The sequence below is a fragment of the Vanacampus margaritifer genome, chromosome 4 (assembly GCF_051991255.1).
Source record: "Vanacampus margaritifer isolate UIUO_Vmar chromosome 4, RoL_Vmar_1.0, whole genome shotgun sequence".
In the NCBI taxonomy this organism is placed as follows: Eukaryota; Metazoa; Chordata; class Actinopteri; order Syngnathiformes; family Syngnathidae; genus Vanacampus; species Vanacampus margaritifer.
Window position 1 is genome coordinate 5,869,332 of NC_135435.1, and position 18,813 is coordinate 5,888,144.

Consider the following 18,813-nt stretch of genomic DNA (forward strand, 5'->3'; position numbering starts at 1 on the left):
GTGGTTATCAAGTTTGCCTTTCAAGAAACAGGTCCCTGGCTCGAGACCGGGTGGAAACACATGACCATTTTCTTTGTATTTGCAATAAAAACTTGGCATCGAAAACATTGTTTTCACAAACACCACCTCCCCGTCGGGGAATCGAACACCGGTCTTCCCCGTGACAGGGGGAGATACTATCCACTATACAAACGAGGAAAGAAGGGCTATACTACTACTCACTGGTCGGGGGTTGAGGGGAACCTGTCCTTGAAAACTGGAAAAGCCAGCCAGCTAGGCTTATTTAGAGCATTGCTAACAAGTTGAAGTTCAGAATCTGTTTCCATAGTGTAGTGGTTATCACGTTTGCCTCACACGCGAAAGGTCCCTGGCTCGAGACCGGGTGGAAACATCACCATTTTCTTTGTATATGTAATAAAAACTGAGAATCGAAAAGATTGTTTTCACAAATACCACCTCCCCGTCGGGAAATTCAACCCCGGTCTTCCCCGTGACAGGGGGAGATACTATCCACTATACTAACGAGGAAAGAAGGGCTATACAACTACCTCCTGGTCGGGTGTAGAAGGCAACCTGTCTTTGAAAACTGGAAAAGCCAGCCAGCTAGGCTTATTTAGAGCATTGCTAACAAGTTGAAGTTCAGAATCTGTTTCCATAGTGTAGTGGTTATCACGTTCGCCTCACACGCGAAAGGTCCCTGGCTCGAGACCGGGTGGAAACATCACCATTTCCTTTGTATTTGTAATAAAAACTGAGAATCGAAAAGATTGTTTTCACAAATAACACCTCCCCGTCGGGGAATTCAACCCCTGTCTTCCCCGTGACAGGGGGAGATACTATCCACTATACTAACTAGGAAAGAAGGGCTGTACAACTACCTATGGGTCCGGTGTAGAGGGGAACCTGTCCTCGAAAACTGGAAAAGCCAGACAGCTAGTTTGATTTCCGGCAGTGCTAACAAGTTTAAGTTAAGTTTGTCTTTCCATAGTGTAGTGGTTATCACGTTCGCCTCACACGCGGAAGGTCCCTGGATCGAGACCGGGTGGAAACATGACCATTTTCTTTGTATTTGCAATGAAAACTGATCATCCAAAAGATTGTTTTCTCAAACACCACCTCCCCGTCAGGGAATCGAACCCCGGTCTTCCCCGTGACAGGGGAAGATACTATCCACTATACTAACTAGGAAAGAAGGGCTATACAACTACCTCCTGGTCGGGTTTAGAAGGCAACCTGTCTTTGAAAACTGGAAAAGCCAGCCAGCTAGGCTGATTTTCAGCAGTGCTAACAAGTTTAAGCTCAAATTCTGTTTCCATAATGTAGTGGTTATCACGTTCGCCTTACACGCGAAAGGTCCCTGGCTCGAGACCGGGTGGAAACATGACCATTTTCTTTGTATTTGCAATGAAAACTGATCATCCAAAAGATTGTTTTCACAAACACCAACTCCCCGTCGGGGAATCGAACCCCCGTCTTCCCCGTGACAGGGGGAGATACTATCCACTATACTAACGAGGAAAGAAGGGCTATACTACTACTCCCTGGTCAGGGGTAGAGGGGAACCTGTCCTTGAAAACTGGAAAAGCCAGCCAGCTAGGCTTATTTAGAGCATTGCTAACAAGTTGAAGTTCAGAATCTGTTTCCATAGTGTAGTGGTTATCACGTTTGCCTCACACGCGAAAGGTCCCTGGCTCGAGACCGGGTGGAAACATCACCATTTTCTTTGTATTTGTAATAAAAACTGAGAATCGAAAAGATTGTTTTCACAAATAACACCTCCCCGTCGGGGAATTCAACCCCGGTCTTCCCCGTGACAGGGGGAGATACTATCCACAATACTAACTAGGAAAGAAGGGCTATACAACTACCTATGGGTCCGGTGTAGAGGGGAACCTGTCCTTGAAAACTGGAAAAGCCAGCCAGCTAGGCTTATTTAGAGCATTGCTAACAAGTTGAAGTTCAGAGTCTGTTTCCATTGTGTAGTGGTTATCACGTACCCCTCACACGCGAAAGGTACCTGGCTCGAGACCTGGTGGAAACATGACCATTTTCTTTGTATTTGTAATAAAAATTGAGCATCGAAAAGATTGTTTTCACAAATAACACCTCCCCGTCGGGGAATTCAACCCCGGTCTTCCCCGTGACAGGGGGAGATACTATCCACTATACTAAATAGGAAAGAAGGGCAACACTACTACTCACTGGTCGGGGGTAGAGGGGAACCTGTCCTTGAAAACTGGAAAAGCCAGCCAGCTAGGCTTATTTAGAATATTGCTAACAAGGTGAAGCTTAGAGTCTGTTTTCATAGTGTACTGGTTATCACGTTTCCCTCACACATGAAAGGTTCCTGGCTCGAGACCGGGTGGAAACATGACCATTTTCTTTGTATTTGCAATAAAAACTTGGCATCGAAAAGATTGTTTTCACAAACACCACCTCCCCGTCGGGGAATCAAACCCCGGTCTTCCCCGTGACAGGGGGAGATACTATCCACTATACTAACGAGGAAAGAAGGGCTAAACTACTACTCACTGGTCGGGGGTAGAGGGGAACCTGTCCTTGAAAACTGGAAAAGCCAGCCAGCTAGGCTTATTTAGAGCATTGCTAACATGCTGTAGTTCAAAGTCTGTTTCCATAGTGTAGTGGTTGTCAAGTTCGCTTCACATGTGAAAGGTCCCTGGCTCGAGACCGGGTGGAAACATGACCATTTTCTTTGAATTTGTAATAAAAACTGAGCATCGAAAAGATTGTTTTCACAAATACCACCTCCCCGTCGGGGAATTCAACCCTGGTCTTTCCCGTGACAGGGGGAGATACTATCCACTATACTAACTAGGAAAGAAGGGCTGTACAACTACCTATAGGTCGGGTGTAGAGGGGAACCTGTCCTCGAAAACTGGAAAAGCCAGCCAGCTAGTTTGATTTCCGGCAGTGCTAACAAGTTTAAGTTAAGCGTGTGTTACCATAGTGTAGTGGTTATTACGTTTGCCTAACACGCGAAAGGTCCCCGGCTCGAGACCGGGTGGAAACATGACCATTTTTCTTTGTATTTGTAATAAAAACTGAGCATCAAAAAGTTTGTTTTCACAAATACCACCTGCCCGTCGGGGAATTCAACCCCGGTCTTCCCCGTGATAGGGGAAGATACTATCCACTATACTAAGTAGGAAAGAAGGGCTATACAACTACCTCCTGGTCGGGTTTAGAAGGCAACCTGTCTCTGAAAACTGGAAAAGCCAGCCAGCTAGGCTGATTTTCAGCAGTGCTAACAAGTTTAAGCTCAAATTCTGTTTCCATAGTGTAGTGGTTATCACGTTCGCCTTACACGCGAAAGGTCCCTGGATCGAGACCGGGTGGAAACGTGACCATTTTCTTTGTATTTGCAATAAAAACTGGGCATCGAAAATATTGTTTTCACAAATACCACCTCCCCGTCGGGGAATCGAACCCCGGTCTTCCCCGTGACAGGGGGAGATACTATCCACTATACTAACGAGGAAAGAAGGGCTATACTACTACTCACTGGTCGGGGGTAGAGGGGAACCTGTCCTTGAAAACTGGAAAAGCCAGCCAGCTAGGCTTATTTAGAGCATTGCTAACATGCTGTAGTTCAAAGTCTGTTTCCATAGTGTAGTGGTTGTCAAGTTCGCTTCACATGTGAAAGGTCCCTGGCTCGAGACCGGGTGGAAACATGACCATTTTCTTTGAATTTGTAATAAAAACTGAGCATCGAAAAGATTGTTTTCACAAATACCACCTCCCCGTCGGGGAATTCAACCCTGGTCTTTCCCGTGACAGGGGGAGATACTATCCACTATACTAACTAGGAAAGAAGGGCTGTACAACTACCTATAGGTCGGGTGTAGAGGGGAACCTGTTGTTGGAATTTATTGCTATATTAATATAAATTTAAGTTAATAATCTGACTCCAATTTGTGACCTTACCAAACTATCACTCATCCAACAATAGCATGCTCGTTCTGCAATAGAAAGGTATCAGGAAGCCGGCATTTTCACACACGAGTGGATTTATTCCTAACACACAGATCTAATACAAGCACCTGGGTCTCGGGTCCCTCTCAATACAGCTCTGTACGCCTCTGTTGCCACCAGCAGACGTATTCTCATCCGAGTTGCCCCAGTGAATAGTTATACTACACAATATGCAAATCACACAAGACAAAGACATCCTAACATAATTCTATTGGCTATGTGTTACTGCAGTTTTAACTTTAGCTCTCTATGATTGGACGTCCTTTCTTCGCCAAGTTGTTTTCGGGCTGCTTCTGGCTGGAATCTCCCCCAGACTTCTGGCCTCCGGTCTTATCTCGTCCTTGAAGCTGGCTCCTGTTTACTCTGAAGCACTGCATTTTTGTACATCCTTACTCAAACCCTTATTTCCTTTATTCCCATCTTTACAAGCTCTTATATTCCTTTAATCCCTCTCATGACCTCAGACGACTGAGGTCATCACTCACATACCTTATTTTATTATTAAAGACGAGCTAAAAAAACACTAGCCATTAAGCTAAAAATCTATTAAACACGAGCTAAAAAAACACTAAACAATCAAAAATGAATAAACATCAATAAAGATTTCACTCTTATAAAAAATCTATAAAAAACTTCACTTCTAATAAAAAATTACTACAAAACTTTCACTTCTAATAAAAATCTATAAAACTTTCACTTCTAATAAAAATCTATAAAAAACTTTCACTCCTAATAAAAAATTACTACAAAACTTTCACTTCTAATAAAAATCTATAAAACTTTCACTTCTAATAAAAATCTATAAAAAACTTTCACTCTCTCTCATGGCCGCAGGTCCCTGAGACCACCTTCACATACTTACATCCCGGACTCCCGGAGGGCGACAGCTGTCTCTGCTTCCTGGGGGTCCTTCTGTGGGATCATCATATACTGACCACCCGGGGGTAGTGGCCCCAACGTGCGTTCCATTGTCTGAACAGTCAATGATCTGATACATGGAATACAACAACAGCCGCATAACACCATAATAGCGGAAAACATCGCGATAGACATCAATACTGATGCAATCAAGCTTTTATATTTGCCAAAGACGTTTAACCAGTCAGAGTACCAACTGGTGTCCACGCCTGAATGCTCTTTCATTTTATTACTTAGCGTGCGCAGACCCTCCAATGCCTTAGTAAGGCGACCATCAGGAGATGTATTGTTGGGGATCAGAGTACAACACTGCTCCCCAAAAATACCACACACTCCTCCTCTTTCAGCTAACACCATATCTAAACTCATTCTATTTTGGAATGCCATAAGAGACGTGGCTGCTAATTGCTCGTGCACTGCCTGGAGTGCCGAAGTGGTAAAGTTCGCCAATCGTTGGACATTATAGTGGACATAATTAATCCGGTCCACATTTTTGTTTACTGTAATAAACAGAAAAATACTCTCCCATCCTGCCGCCACTTGATCCACCAATTTGTATTCATCAGGGACCCCTCTCGGAACTCCAATTGCATCTATGTATGTGGGGTCTCCTGCATTCAACCATTCTTGCATGTCCCTTTTCTTCCTCCCAAGGAAGGGGATTCTTCCCCACTGTCTAACTCCTTCCCAATTTATCCTAGCCATGTCTAATGCTGTCACACTAATTGGCATGATCAGCGTTACTAGGGCGCACTTACCTGAGGCATTGGGGGAAGCCTATCGTACAACACTCTCTCTCCACACCACAGCCAAACATCAGCCCAAGCGAGAGGTATTCCTGCTGGCAAAGACACATTTTCATTACACCATGACTCCTGGATGTTTCCAATCCCAGGGCCACTCCCATGTAACTTTAGGCAGGTAAAATTTTGTTGTGCAACATGGATGTCAAAAATGGGCTTTTGCTTTTCCATATTTGTCAGTGGAAAGGCCTAATCCAATTGGCTGCACTTTCCTTGGAGAGTTTTGTTATACAGGAAACCAAAGAGACAGGTTTTGGATACAACAGTTGCTGCCATGATTTTCAAAACTGGTCTTGCACCTAAACATACCAAACAATCCTCGTTAGTATTCTTAGCGGCCTGTTCAGCCATCAGGAGCCAATTATTAGTGACCATAGAAATACCTGTGTCGGTTGTTTACACTTCAGATTTAACAGTAGTTGTTGTGTCTGTGTCAGCGTCTTACCACCATCTTGCTCTGCTTCATACCATACCGTTCCATTACAGGAATGATACACCATCACTCGTTCTCCTTTCGTTCCATCACTTCTATCATCCCGCACCATATGTTCAAACGCTAACATAGTCCACACAAAGCACAAGCCTGCAAACAAAATAGTCAATAAAGTTAAACATTTGCATCGTCGTCGATTTTGTTCAGACACTTCCGAGTCCAATTTTGATCCAATTCTCGCCATCGTCACATTCCCTCTCTTGACCTGCCCGTCCGGGCAGTCAATCTTTAAGCTCACCATTGGCAGGCACAAAGTCTGGGGCCGGGCGCAATTGTGAGTAATGGTACCACTTTTGTCCTTTAGTTTCAATTCTCATAATCGCTTGCACCTCATTTGGGAGGCCGTTCAGCATCGCCGTCCTGAACATCATCTCAGCTTCAGGGTAGCTGCCTGGGTGTTTACCTGTGGTCTCAATCCACAGCCCCAATGCCTGAGCATAATGTTGTTCTTTATCGTACATCAAATTTCTGTATTTTTAACGCTGGTTTCTTATTATAGCAGTGTAAATCATTTAAAAACAACATCATCTTAACTCAGAACTATTCATGTCCGGCCGGGCCATGAACAGTCTGAGAAGAGATTTATACTTATACCTTAAATAAACACTGCAGTTCATTTTTAACAACTTGTCTCATGAAAAAATGTCACCCAGGTGTGTCAATGTTCCTTCCACACCTAAATGGCATATTCCATGGGCTCTAGAAATTATACTTTTCAATTGTTTCTGAGATGGAACATACTTACCGTATTTCTGCTATAAGGGTCGTCTTTTGTCATCTTTGTAGAACTTATTTTTCCAACTCCCATCCTCTTCATTCGCTGCCTGTAAATTCCTCACACCAAACTTCATTCTCACATCAGACTTCCTTTTGATACACAGACAGACCAGTCATTCTCACATCAGACAGACCAATCATTCTCACATCAGACTTCCTTTTCAACAAACTCAGACAGACCAATCATTCCCCCATCTGATAAAGATCAATTTTGATCATTTCAGACCCGAATGTGAAAACTGCAGCCGCTTCCAAATTGCTGCTTCAAAGAGGAAAAACAGACACCTTGTGTCCTGTAGATTAAAAAAACAACCAAATTGTGACAATTTGGCCAACACCAGAACTATAAAAAGATCTCCAGCTGAGCTAGCCAGGAGCCATAAAAACAAAAGCCTTTGAGGCAAGAGTTTGTAATGTAAATTTGAATCATGTAGATTAGAAAAACAACCAATTTAAGCAGATGTAAATTAAGATACTGCAGCGGAGGACTTTTAGGGTCAGGAAGAGATGAGAAAAAGATTTAAAATAACCCCATTAATCTATTGCAGGTCACGAATCTTCCAAATATCTGCCATCTCAACTAATAAAAGAAATGAGTTATAATCAGAAAAACAAAACAAAATCCCTACTTTACACCAACCAAAAAGTATTCTTAAAATGCTAACTAACCTCACCTCTTCTACAGAGTAGTGGGGGCTTTGTAAAAACACAGCAGGGAACTTTGCCTTTGTGCATTCCCCGTGGAATCCAAAGATCAGTGCTGTTGAGCTTAATCAAAATTAAAAATTTTAACCAGCAATTTTGCCGTAAGTGTTCCACATCTGAGTGAGTCCACTCTGAGAAGCCAAAATTATAAAAGAGAAATGGGAAAAAATAGAAGGCCAAATTCAACAAGCATCAAACAACGGAAAATATAGTATTTAAAGATTAGACTAAATTTTATACTACCCTAATTCACATAAGCTGTTCTCAATTTCCGAAACTGCGTTGCTATAGATCACATCTCCTTTTCCGACACAGTACAGAGTGCAAACTGTACCCAAAACAGACCAAAATATGACTCAAAGGCCGATCTCAGATGACTCGAACTTTGAGTCCACACTGGAGTTCATATTCCTTCCTGTCCTTGTTGATAGCAGTTTATGCAGGGCAAAGTTCAAAGCAGGCCTTAGCTGTCACTGGAGACCGCTGACAGTTTCATCAGGACGGCTGTGATGAGAGTTTGAGATGTCTGCTCAAAGAGTTGATGGACATTTTGCTCAGATAATTCATAAGAGTCATTGAACAGTCTCATGGCGAGCGGATTTGCAGTATACCATCCTTTTCGCAGTCCGTGTGATCACTTCCCCCCCCGAAAGTGACCATTGTTCAGTTCGCCGTCCACTCTGTGCCCAACAGCCAGGTTATTCCAGCACGTTGGAGACACCCAAGAACAACACCTCTCGTCAAAGATTGAACCTGCCTGAAACACTTATACACTCGGAACAGACAGAGGGAGATGAGATCATAGCAAGATATTTATATGCTTGTTATAATTAAAAAAAATAATAATTTTCTCAAAAAATATGTATTTTGTAGTTTCATCTAAATATGTTCTACATTATAGCAAGTAGTATTACTATATTTACGCATATGTCTACCATAGACTCATTACATGTTACCTTAAATTATGCCTCCACATGGAGGGAAGTCTCAAATTCCAGGATTTCTCAGACTTCTAGAATGAGACTCAGATAAGGACAAAGGTTAAATCATTTTCACACCTACGAATGAGTTATCAGAGATGCAGGGGAAATCAAAAAATCAAAAATGAAAAGTCTATTTCAATTAAAATTTGGTTTTATTACTTATTCAACTATATTAAAAGTTGGTTTTATTACTCATTCAACTATAAAAACACAGACCAGATTTAAAAAATAATAATAATAATAATAATAATAATATGGATAGTGGCCTGTAGTTATCATCTAGACCTCTTTATCTTTCCGCATTCTTCTCTTACCTAGAAAAAAGAAAAGCTCCCATTACAGGACACATTGCCCTCTGACTCCTATTTTCCACACAAATCCCCCTCCTCTCTTCCAAGACACAGGGAAGGAGCAGAAAAAAGGGGGAGGGAAAATCACATTCAAAACCCTATTTTTTCTACATTCCTATACGAAAAACAAACGCCATTATCACACCAGTCTTTTCTACTCAAAAACAACACCAAACATACAGTTAAAGATTTTAAAGAAAAACAAATGACATATCCATCCACACAACAGGAACAATTTGATTTTGCCTTAGACGACCCCTGCTATTCACACACACAACAGACTACAAGTCTCCCAAATGGAGACAATGGGAGAGAGGACTAAACTTATCACACCCCCTTTCATTTTTCTTTAGTTTAATTTAATTTTAACAGACAACAGTACAAATCACCACCTTCTTAAAACAGCAGCTCACGGCCCCCATCCTCACAGACCTTTAGTCCCTAATCAAGCGTGGGGGGAAGAGCTTTAAAAATTGTCACAGACAAAGGCAGAATTCTCCCCTACTTTCAAAATATGCAGATTTCCTGCTTACCATTCTTTTTCACCCTTTTTTGAGGACAAAGAATTTTGGAGGGAAAAAATTACTTTCCACCCATCTTTTCTTTCTTTCCTACACTTAAAAATCACTGTCTCAAACAAACTTACACTTTCATTCACTTAACTTCTGCACTTTCCTCATCTCCACAAAGGCAGTGAGGAGAAACAGACCAAACGGCCATTTTGATTTCTAAAATCTCGCTAGAACATCACACAACACACCTTTCCCATTGTCAGAGTCACACAAACAGTCACAAACTCCCTGCAGGCACACAAACAAGGAAAAAAAAATCACACAATCCACACATGCTCCAAACATTTCACCAACTGGGCTCAACAAACACTCACACACAACCTCCTCAACTTAATTCAGTGTCGTCTCAGTTGTTGAACCACAGACGAACACAAACCACTCCGAAGTGCGCACTCATTTGTAAAATACACCATTTATTCGTCTAATAATAACTTCACCACGTACTTATAGCTCAAAGGTCGACTTATTCGCGCACAATCCATCGCAACGTTACGGCTGCGACACAGACACGTCGCGCACAATTTAAAACAAACAACGAAAAAACGCGTGGCCACAACACACCATGGAGCTTAACAAATAAACAAACGCGTACACTCAACAATTCATTTCTAAGCCAAGAGCTCTCGCTTGGTTCAAATTTTCCCCCCGGGTCATCTTTCACAGTCAACACTTCATCCAATTTATGTTCCAATTTCTTAATAGATGCGGCTGCCCGCAGCTAACTCATCCTTAGCCTTAAAAACAGATTCGCACAGTAGCATCTTACCAAAAACTCCTCTTCTGCGCAAAACTTGTACGCTGGCAGAGCCGCTAGCTTAGCATCAGTTTCCTCATTCTCAAAATCACAATCATCTGCGCAACTTTCACAGAGCTATCCCACGCTAACATTCTAGCACAAACCAACATTTGGCTCACGACCCCACACGTCTAACTTTTCTTCCATTCGAAGAAACTTATAGAAGTGTTTTTCACGGAGGTAATCAGCGTCTGGCGCTGTTTACACAATCAAGTTCCACAAACACACCACATTTTACAACGGTGAGAACCAACCACTATCACAATTCGTGCGCATTCATACATTTAAAAGAGTTTCATACTTACGTTGACGCTGTGGTGGAAATGCGTCCAGCATCATGACCTCACTGTTCGCTTAGCGACCAATTCTGACTCTCGACCGGAAGTCTATACAAACCTCCTTAGTTACGGTCAATTTTTTCGTCCATAATATGTAGTAATTAGTCGTTTTTAATATTTATAAAGTCAGTGACGTCTCACTTATGATACTACGATATAACAGATCAAAACTATTCTCATTAATCCCCCCAGAAAAATATATATATATATTTTTTTCCAGACAAACACAAACAAGACGAAAACGAAACAGATATTAAATACCTTTTGCGCGACTTCAACAAATATATCCTGGATCTTCACGGCGGCTTCTAACACACAGCCCTCGAACGTAAAAAATTCACGGACGGCTAATATCACACCACGCACCGTCAATAAACGGGCGTTTAACACAGCAGACGTCTTGTGTGTTCAACACAGACCGCTGATAGCACAACACACACAACAGCACTCACTTAAGTGTGATCAACACTTAGCGGCTAATAACACACCTACAATCAACCCAAAAGCCAATCCCCCGTGGTACTCAACCTCTTTCTTTTCCTCTCTTACTTTCTATTCCACTAATCAACTGTGATTCCATTTTAGCGTAATGACCATTAATCTCCGACCAGACTTCAGGGGACCCGAGACCCTCATCACACTTTCTCTTCTCTGCCATCCTTAAATCCACTCGCACGTGTCCTAATCACTTCTCTTGCAGTTTAATTTTAGTTTTTACATTCACACCGCTTCCACACTGATACGTAAATCCCAGATTTTAAACCGTATCGATACGTAAATCCCAGATTTTACACCGTATCTAACCACGAATAGTTGCGACCTATTCTAGTAGGTAAATCCCAGATTTTATACCCTACTAATGTCCACACTTTATACGTAAATCCCAGATTTTAAACCGTATCAAACCACGAACAGTTCCAAACTTATTCGAGTAGGTAAATCCCAGATTTTATACCCTACTAACACGTCCCACATTCCTTCCTCTCATAATTTAGCGTTGCCAATGTGCAGAATTTAAACAAAAGGAATCTGCTCACCTTGTTTGAGTATGGGCCCAAGAGGAAAACCGATCGGACGTGTGGCTTTTTCAGGTCGTCACCTGAGTGTGGACGTGGATCCCAGATCCTTGAGTCCCAGACTCTTGTGGTTTTCTCGAAGTCCCAGACTTCTTTTTTACCTCTCTTGCATCACGTCGGGGTCACCATAAATTGTTGGAATTTATTGCTATATTAATATAAATTTAAGTTAATAATCTGACTCCAATTTGTGACCTTACCAAACTATCACTCATCCAACAATAGCATGCTCGTTCTGCAATAGAAAGGTATCAGGAAGCCGGCATTTTCACACACGAGTGGATTTATTCCTAACACACAGATCTAATACAAGCACCTGGGTCTCGGGTCCCTCTCAATACAGCTCTGTACGCCTCTGTTGCCACCAGCAGACGTATTCTCATCCGAGTTGCCCCAGTGAATAGTTATACTACACAATATGCAAATCACACAAGACAAAGACATCCTAACATAATTCTATTGGCTATGTGTTACTGCAGTTTTAACTTTAGCTCTCTATGATTGGACGTCCTTTCTTCGCCAAGTTGTTTTCGGGCTGCTTCTGGCTGGAATCTCCCCCAGACTTCTGGCCTCCGGTCTTATCTCGTCCTTGAAGCTGGCTCCTGTTTACTCTGAAGCACTGCATTTTTGTACATCCTTACTCAAACCCTTATTTCCTTTATTCCCATCTTTACAAGCTCTTATATTCCTTTACTGTCCTCGAAAACTGGAAAAGCCAGCCAGCTAGTTTGATTTCCGGCAGTGCTAACAAGTTTAAGTTAAGCGTGTGTTACCATAGTGTAGTGGTTATCACGTTTGCCTAACACGCGAAAGGTCCCCGGCTCGAGACCGGGTGGAAACATGACCATTTTTCTTTGTATTTGTAATAAAAACTGAGCATCAAAAAGTTTGTTTTCACAAATACCACCTGCCCGTCGGGGAATTCAACCCCGGTCTTCCCCGTGATAGGGAAAGATACTATCCACTATACTAAGTAGGAAAGAAGGGCTATACAACTACCTCCTGGTCGGGTTTAGAAGGCAACCTGTCTTTGAAAACTGGAAAAGCCAGCCAGCTAGGCTGATTTTCAGCAGTGCTAACAAGTTTAAGCTCAAATTCTGTTTCCATAGTGTAGTGGTTATCACGTTCGCCTTACACGCGAAAGGTCCCTGGCTCGAGACCGGGTGGAAACATGACCATTTTCTTTGTATTTGCAATGAAAACTGATCATCCAAAAGATTGTTTTCACAAACACCACCTCCCCGTCTGGGAATCGAACCCCCGTCTTCCCCGTGACAGGGGAAGATACTATCCACTATACTAAAGAGGAAAGAAGGGCTACACTACTACTCCCTGGTCGGGGGTAGAGGGGAACCTGTCCTTGAAAACTGGAAAAGCCAGCCAGCTAGGCTGATTTTCAGCAGTGCTAACAAGTTTAAGCTCAAATTCTGTTTGCATAGTGTAGTGGTTATCACGTTCGCCTTACACGCGAAAGGTCCCTGGCTCGAGACCGGGTGGAAACATGACCATTTTCTTTGTATTTGCAATGAAAACTGATCATCCAAAAGATTGTTTTCACAAACACCACCTCCCCGTCTGGGAATCGAACCCCCGTCTTCCCCGTGACAGGGGAAGATACTATCCACTATACTAACGAGGAAAGAAGGGCTATACTACTACTCCCTGGTCGGGGGTAGAGGGGAACCTGTCCTTGAAAACTGGAAAAGCCAGCCAGCTAGGCTTATTTAGAGCATTGCTAACAAGTTGAAGATCAGAATCTGTTTCCATAGTGTAGTGGTTATCACGTTCGCCTCACACGCGAAAGGTCCCTGGCTCGAGACCGGGTGGAAACGTGACCATTTTCTTTGTATTTGTAATAAAAACTGAGAATCGAAAAGATTGTTTTCACAAATACAACCTCCCCGTCGGGGAATTCAACCCCGGTCTTCCCCGTGACAGGGGGAGATACTATCCACTATACTAACTAGGAAAGAAGGGCTATACAACTACCTATGGGTCGGGTGTAGAGGTGAACCTGTCCTCGAAAACTGGAAAAGCCAGCCAGCTAGTTTGATTTCCGGCAGTGCTAACATGTTTAAGTTAAGCGCGTCTTTCCATAGTGTAGTGGTTATCACGTTCGCCTCACACGCGAAAGGTCCCTGGCTCGAGACCGGGTGGAAACATGACCATTTTCTTTGTATTTGTAATAAAAACTGAGCATCGAAAAGATTGTTTTCACAAATACCACCTCCCCGTCGGGGAATTCAACCCCGGTCTTCCCCGTGACAGGGGGAGATACTATCTACTATACTAACTGGGAAAGAAGGGCTATACTACTACCTCCTGGTTGGGGGTAGAAGGGAACCTGTCCTTGAAAACTGGAAAAGCCAGCCAGCTAGGCCTATTTAGAGCATTGTTAACAAGTTTAACTTCAGATTCTGTTTCCAGAGCTTAGTTGTTATCAAGTTTGCCTTTCAAGAAACAGGTTCCTGGCTCGAGACCGGGTGGAAACATGACCATTTTCTTTGTATTTGCAATAAAAACTGGGCATCGAAAATATTGTTTTCACAAATACCACCTCCCCATCGGGGAATCGAACCCCGGTCTTCCCCGTGACAGGGGGAGATACTATCCACTATACTAACGAGGAAAGAAGGGCAACACTACTACTCACTGGTCGGGGGTAGAGGGGAACCTGTCCTTGAAAACTGGAAAAGCCAGCCAGCTAGGCTTATTTAGAGCATTGCTAACAAGTTGAAGTTCAGAGTCTGTTTCCATAGTGTAGTGGTTATCACGTTTCCCTCACACGCGAAATGTCCCTGGCTCGAGACCGGGTGGAAACATGACCATTTTCTTTGTATTTGCAATAAAAACTTGGCATCGAAAAGATTGTTTTCACAAACACCACCTCCCCGTCGGGGAATCGAACCCCGGTCTTCCCCGTGACAGGGGGAGATACTATCCACTATACTAACGAGGAAAGAAGGGCTATACTACTACTCACTGGTCGGGGGTAGAGGGGAACCTGTCCTTGAAAACTGGAAAAGCCAGCCAGCTAGGCTTATTTAGAGCATTGCTAACATGCTGTAGTTCAAAGTCTGTTTCCATAGTGTAGTGGTTGTCAAGTTCGCTTCACATGTGAAAGGTCCCTGGCTCGAGACCGGGTGGAAACATGACAATTTTCTTTGAATTTGTAATAAAAACTGAGCATCGAAAAGATTGTTTTCACAAATACCACCTCCCCGTCGGGGAATTCAACCCTGGTCTTTCCCGTGACAGGGGGAGATACTATCCACTATACTAACTAGGAAAAAAGGGCTGTACAACTACCTATAGGTCGGGTGTAGAGGGGAACCTGTCCTCGAAAACTGGAAAAGCCAGCCAGCTAGTTTGATTTCCGGCAGTGCTAACAAGTTTAAGTTAAGCGTGTGTTACCATAGTGTAGTGGTTATCACGTTTGCCTAACACGCGAAAGGTCCCCGGCTCGAGACCGGGTGGAAACATGACCATTTTTATTTGTATTTGTAATAAAAACTGAGCATCAAAAAGTTTGTTTTCACAAATACCACCTGCCCGTCGGGGAATTCAACCCCGGTCTTCCCCGTGATAGGGGAAGATACTATCCACTATACTAAGTAGGAAAGAAGGGCTATACAACTACCTCCTGGTCGGGTTTAGAAGGCAACCTGTCTTTGAAAACTGGAAAAGCCAGCCAGCTAGGCTGATTTTCAGCAGTGCTAACAAGTTTAAGCTCAAATTCTGTTTGCATAGTGTAGTGGTTATCACGTTCGCCTTACACGCGAAAGGTCCCTGGCTCGAGACCGGGTGGAAACATGACCATTTTCTTTGTATTTGCAATGAAAACTGATCATCCAAAAGATTGTTTTCACAAACACCACCTCCCCGTCTGGGAATCGAACCCCCGTCTTCCCCGTGACAGGGGAAGATACTATGCACTATACTAACGAGGAAAGAAGGGCTATACTACTACTCCCTGGTCGGGGGTAGAGGGGAACCTGTCCTTGAAAACTGGAAAAGCCAGCCAGCTAGGCTTATTTAGAGCATTGCTAACAAGTTGAAGATCAGAATCTGTTTCCATAGTGTAGTGGTTATCACGTTCGCCTCACACGCGAAAGGTCCCTGGCTCGAGACCGGGTGGAAACGTGACCATTTTCTTTGTATTTGTAATAAAAACTGAGAATCGAAAAGATTGTTTTCACAAATACAACCTCCCCGTCGGGGAATTCAACCCCGGTCTTCCCCGTGACAGGGGGAGATACTATCCACTATACTAACTAGGAAAGAAGGGCTATACAACTACCTATGGGTCGGGTGTAGAGGTGAACCTGTCCTCGAAAACTGGAAAAGCCAGCCAGCTAGTTTGATTTCCGGCAGTGCTAACATGTTTAAGTTAAGCGCGTCTTTCCATAGTGTAGTGGTTATCACGTTCGCCTCACACGCGAAAGGTCCCTGGCTCGAGACCGGGTGGAAACATGACCATTTTCTTTGTATTTGTAATAAAAACTGAGCATCGAAAAGATTGTTTTCACAAATACCACCTCCCCGTCGGGGAATTCAACCCCGGTCTTCCCCGTGACAGGGGGAGATACTATCTACTATACTAACTGGGAAAGAAGGGCTATACTACTACCTCCTGGTTGGGGGTAGAAGGAAACCTGTCCTTGAAAACTGGAAAAGCCAGCCAGCTAGGCCTATTTAGAGCATTGTTAACAAGTTTAACTTCAGATTCTGTTTCCAGAGCTTAGTTGTTATCAAGTTTGCCTTTCAAGAAACAGGTTCCTGGCTCGAGACCGGGTGGAAACATGACCATTTTCTTTGTATTTGCAATAAAAACTGGGCATCGAAAACATTGTTTTCACAAATACCACCTCCCCGTCGGGGAATCGAACCCCGGTCTTCCCCGTGACAGGGGGAGATACTATCCACTATACTAACGAGGAAAGAAGGGCAACACTACTACTCACTGGTCGGGGGTAGAGGGGAACCTGTCCTTGAAAACTGGAAAAGCCAGCCAGCTAGGCTTATTTAGAGCATTGCTAACAAGTTGAAGTTCAGAGTCTGTTTCCATAGTGTAGTGGTTATCACGTTTCCCTCACACGCGAAATGTCCCTGGCTCGAGACCGGGTGGAAACATGACCATTTTCTTTGTATTTGTAATAAAAATTGAGCATCGAAAAGATTGTTTTCACAAATAACACCTCCCCGTCGGGGAATTCAACCCCGGTCTTCCCCGTGACAGGGGGAGATACTATCCACTATACTAACGAGGAAAGAAGGGCTATACAACTACCTCCTGGTCGGGTGTAGAAGGCAACCTGTCCTTGAAAACTGGAAAAGCCAGCCAGCTAGGCTGATTTTCAGCAGTGCTAACAAGTTTAAGCTAAAATTCTGTTTACATAGTGTAGTGGTTATCACGTTAGCCTTACACGCGAAAGGTCCCTGGCTCGAGACCGGGTGGAAACATGACCATTTTCTTTGTATTTGCAATGAAAACTGATCATCCAAAAGATTGTTTTCACAAACACCACCTCCCCGTCTGGGAATCGAACCCCCGTCTTCCCCGTGACAGGGGAAGATACTATCCACTATACTAAAGAGGAAAGAAGGGCTATACTACTACTCCCTGGTCGGGGGTAGAGGGGAACCTGTCCTTGAAAACTGGAAAAGCCAGCCAGCTAGGCTGATTTTCAGCAGTGCTAACAAGTTTAAGCTCAAATTCTGTTTGCATAGTGTAGTGGTTATCACGTTCGCCTTACACGCGAAAGGTCCCTGGCTCGAGACCGGGTGGAAACATGACCATTTTCTTTGTATTTGCAATGAAAACTGATCATCCAAAAGATTGTTTTCACAAACACCACCTCCCCGTCTGGGAATCGAACCCCGTCTTCCCCGTGACAGGGGAAGATACTATCCACTATACTAACGAGGAAAGAAGGGCTATACTACTACTCCCTGGTCGGGGGTAGAGGGGAACCTGTCCTTGAAAACTGGAAAAGCAAGCCAGCTAGGCTTATTTAGAGCATTGCTAACAAGTTGAAGATCAGAATCTGTTTCCATAGTGTAGTGGTTATCACGTTAGCCTCACACGCGAAAGGTCCCTGGCTCGAGACCGGGTGGAAACGTGACCGTTTTCTTTGTATTTGTAATAAAAACTGAGAATCGAAAAGATTGTTTTCACAAATACAACCTCCCCGTCGGGGAATTCAAACCCGGTCTTCCCCGTGACAGGGGGAGATACTATCCACTATACTAACTAGGAAAGAAGGGCTATACAACTACCTATGGGTCGGGTGTAGAGGTGAACCTGTCCTCGAAAACTGGAAAAGCCAGCCAGCTAGTTTGATTTCCGGCAGTGCTAACATGTTTAAGTTAAGCGCGTCTTTCCATAGTGTAGTGGTTATCACGTTCGCCTCACACGCGAAAGGTCCCTGGCTCGAGACCGGGTGGAAACATGACCATTTTCTTTGTATTTGTAATAAAAACTGAGCATCGAAAAGATTGTTTTCACAAATACCACCTCCCCGTCGGGGAATTCAACCCCGGTCTTCCCCGTGACAGGGGGAGATACTATCTACTATACTAACTGGGAAAGAAGGGCTATACTACTACCTCCTGGTTGGGGGTAGAAGGGAACCTGTCCTTGAAAACTGGAAAAGCCAGCCAGCTAGGCCTATTTAGAGCATTGTTAACAAGTTTAACTTCAGATTCTGTTTCCAGAGCTTAGTTGTTATCAAGTTTGCCTTTCAAGAAACAGGTTCCTGGCTCGAGACCGGGTGGAAACATGACCATTTTCTTTGTATTTGCAATAAAAACTGGGCATCGAAAATATTGTTTTCACAAATACCACCTCCCCGTCGGGGAATCGAACCCCGGTCTTCCCCGTGACAGGGGGAGATACTATCCACTATACTAACGAGGAAAGAAGGGCAACACTACTACTCACTGGTCGGGGGTAGAGGGGAACCTGTCCTTGAAAACTGGAAAAGCCAGCCAGCTAGGCTTATTTAGA

At 43.6% G+C, this 18,813-nt stretch overlaps 1 long non-coding RNA gene and 18 other non-coding genes across 20 annotated transcripts; 13 read left to right on the forward strand and 6 right to left on the reverse strand.

Annotated features, from left to right (window-relative positions):
• Window positions 1-318: 318 nt before the first annotated feature.
• Window positions 319-391, forward strand: trnav-cac (transfer RNA valine (anticodon CAC)). Its single transcript has one exon. It is a non-coding gene; the product is annotated as a tRNA-Val (tRNA).
• A 257-nt stretch (window positions 392-648) lies between these two features.
• On the forward strand, window positions 649-721 carry trnav-cac (transfer RNA valine (anticodon CAC)). Its single transcript has one exon. It is a non-coding gene; the product is annotated as a tRNA-Val (tRNA).
• A 587-nt stretch (window positions 722-1,308) lies between these two features.
• On the forward strand, window positions 1,309-1,381 carry trnav-uac (transfer RNA valine (anticodon UAC)). The gene has a single exon. It is a non-coding gene; the product is annotated as a tRNA-Val (tRNA).
• A 257-nt stretch (window positions 1,382-1,638) lies between these two features.
• On the forward strand, window positions 1,639-1,711 carry trnav-cac (transfer RNA valine (anticodon CAC)). Its single transcript has one exon. It is a non-coding gene; the product is annotated as a tRNA-Val (tRNA).
• A 1,578-nt stretch (window positions 1,712-3,289) lies between these two features.
• Window positions 3,290-3,362, forward strand: trnav-uac (transfer RNA valine (anticodon UAC)). Its single transcript has one exon. It is a non-coding gene; the product is annotated as a tRNA-Val (tRNA).
• A 65-nt stretch (window positions 3,363-3,427) lies between these two features.
• trnad-guc (transfer RNA aspartic acid (anticodon GUC)) lies at window positions 3,428-3,499 on the reverse strand. Its single transcript has one exon. It is a non-coding gene; the product is annotated as a tRNA-Asp (tRNA).
• Window positions 3,500-4,010: 511 nt separating this feature from the next.
• LOC144050030 (uncharacterized) lies at window positions 4,011-12,491 on the reverse strand. 2 transcript variants are annotated; one of them, XR_013293765.1, is made up of 2 exons: window positions 10,990-12,491; window positions 4,011-6,297 (listed from the first exon to the last, which is right to left on the reverse strand). It is a non-coding gene; the product is annotated as an uncharacterized LOC144050030 (long non-coding RNA). The 2 variants fall into 2 exon arrangements; XR_013293764.1 differs by lacking the exon at window positions 10,990-12,491 and adding an exon at window positions 6,953-10,983.
• Window positions 12,492-12,572: 81 nt separating this feature from the next.
• On the forward strand, window positions 12,573-12,645 carry trnav-aac (transfer RNA valine (anticodon AAC)). Its single transcript has one exon. It is a non-coding gene; the product is annotated as a tRNA-Val (tRNA).
• A 258-nt stretch (window positions 12,646-12,903) lies between these two features.
• On the forward strand, window positions 12,904-12,976 carry trnav-uac (transfer RNA valine (anticodon UAC)). The gene has a single exon. It is a non-coding gene; the product is annotated as a tRNA-Val (tRNA).
• Window positions 12,977-13,233: 257 nt separating this feature from the next.
• Window positions 13,234-13,306, forward strand: trnav-uac (transfer RNA valine (anticodon UAC)). The gene has a single exon. It is a non-coding gene; the product is annotated as a tRNA-Val (tRNA).
• A 257-nt stretch (window positions 13,307-13,563) lies between these two features.
• trnav-cac (transfer RNA valine (anticodon CAC)) lies at window positions 13,564-13,636 on the forward strand. The gene has a single exon. It is a non-coding gene; the product is annotated as a tRNA-Val (tRNA).
• A 725-nt stretch (window positions 13,637-14,361) lies between these two features.
• trnad-guc (transfer RNA aspartic acid (anticodon GUC)) lies at window positions 14,362-14,433 on the reverse strand. Its single transcript has one exon. It is a non-coding gene; the product is annotated as a tRNA-Asp (tRNA).
• A 258-nt stretch (window positions 14,434-14,691) lies between these two features.
• On the reverse strand, window positions 14,692-14,763 carry trnad-guc (transfer RNA aspartic acid (anticodon GUC)). Its single transcript has one exon. It is a non-coding gene; the product is annotated as a tRNA-Asp (tRNA).
• Window positions 14,764-15,213: 450 nt separating this feature from the next.
• On the forward strand, window positions 15,214-15,286 carry trnav-aac (transfer RNA valine (anticodon AAC)). Its single transcript has one exon. It is a non-coding gene; the product is annotated as a tRNA-Val (tRNA).
• Window positions 15,287-15,544: 258 nt separating this feature from the next.
• trnav-uac (transfer RNA valine (anticodon UAC)) lies at window positions 15,545-15,617 on the forward strand. The gene has a single exon. It is a non-coding gene; the product is annotated as a tRNA-Val (tRNA).
• Window positions 15,618-15,874: 257 nt separating this feature from the next.
• trnav-cac (transfer RNA valine (anticodon CAC)) lies at window positions 15,875-15,947 on the forward strand. The gene has a single exon. It is a non-coding gene; the product is annotated as a tRNA-Val (tRNA).
• A 725-nt stretch (window positions 15,948-16,672) lies between these two features.
• On the reverse strand, window positions 16,673-16,744 carry trnad-guc (transfer RNA aspartic acid (anticodon GUC)). The gene has a single exon. It is a non-coding gene; the product is annotated as a tRNA-Asp (tRNA).
• Window positions 16,745-17,524: 780 nt separating this feature from the next.
• trnav-uac (transfer RNA valine (anticodon UAC)) lies at window positions 17,525-17,597 on the forward strand. Its single transcript has one exon. It is a non-coding gene; the product is annotated as a tRNA-Val (tRNA).
• Window positions 17,598-18,651: 1,054 nt separating this feature from the next.
• trnad-guc (transfer RNA aspartic acid (anticodon GUC)) lies at window positions 18,652-18,723 on the reverse strand. The gene has a single exon. It is a non-coding gene; the product is annotated as a tRNA-Asp (tRNA).
• Window positions 18,724-18,813: the final 90 nt, after the last annotated feature.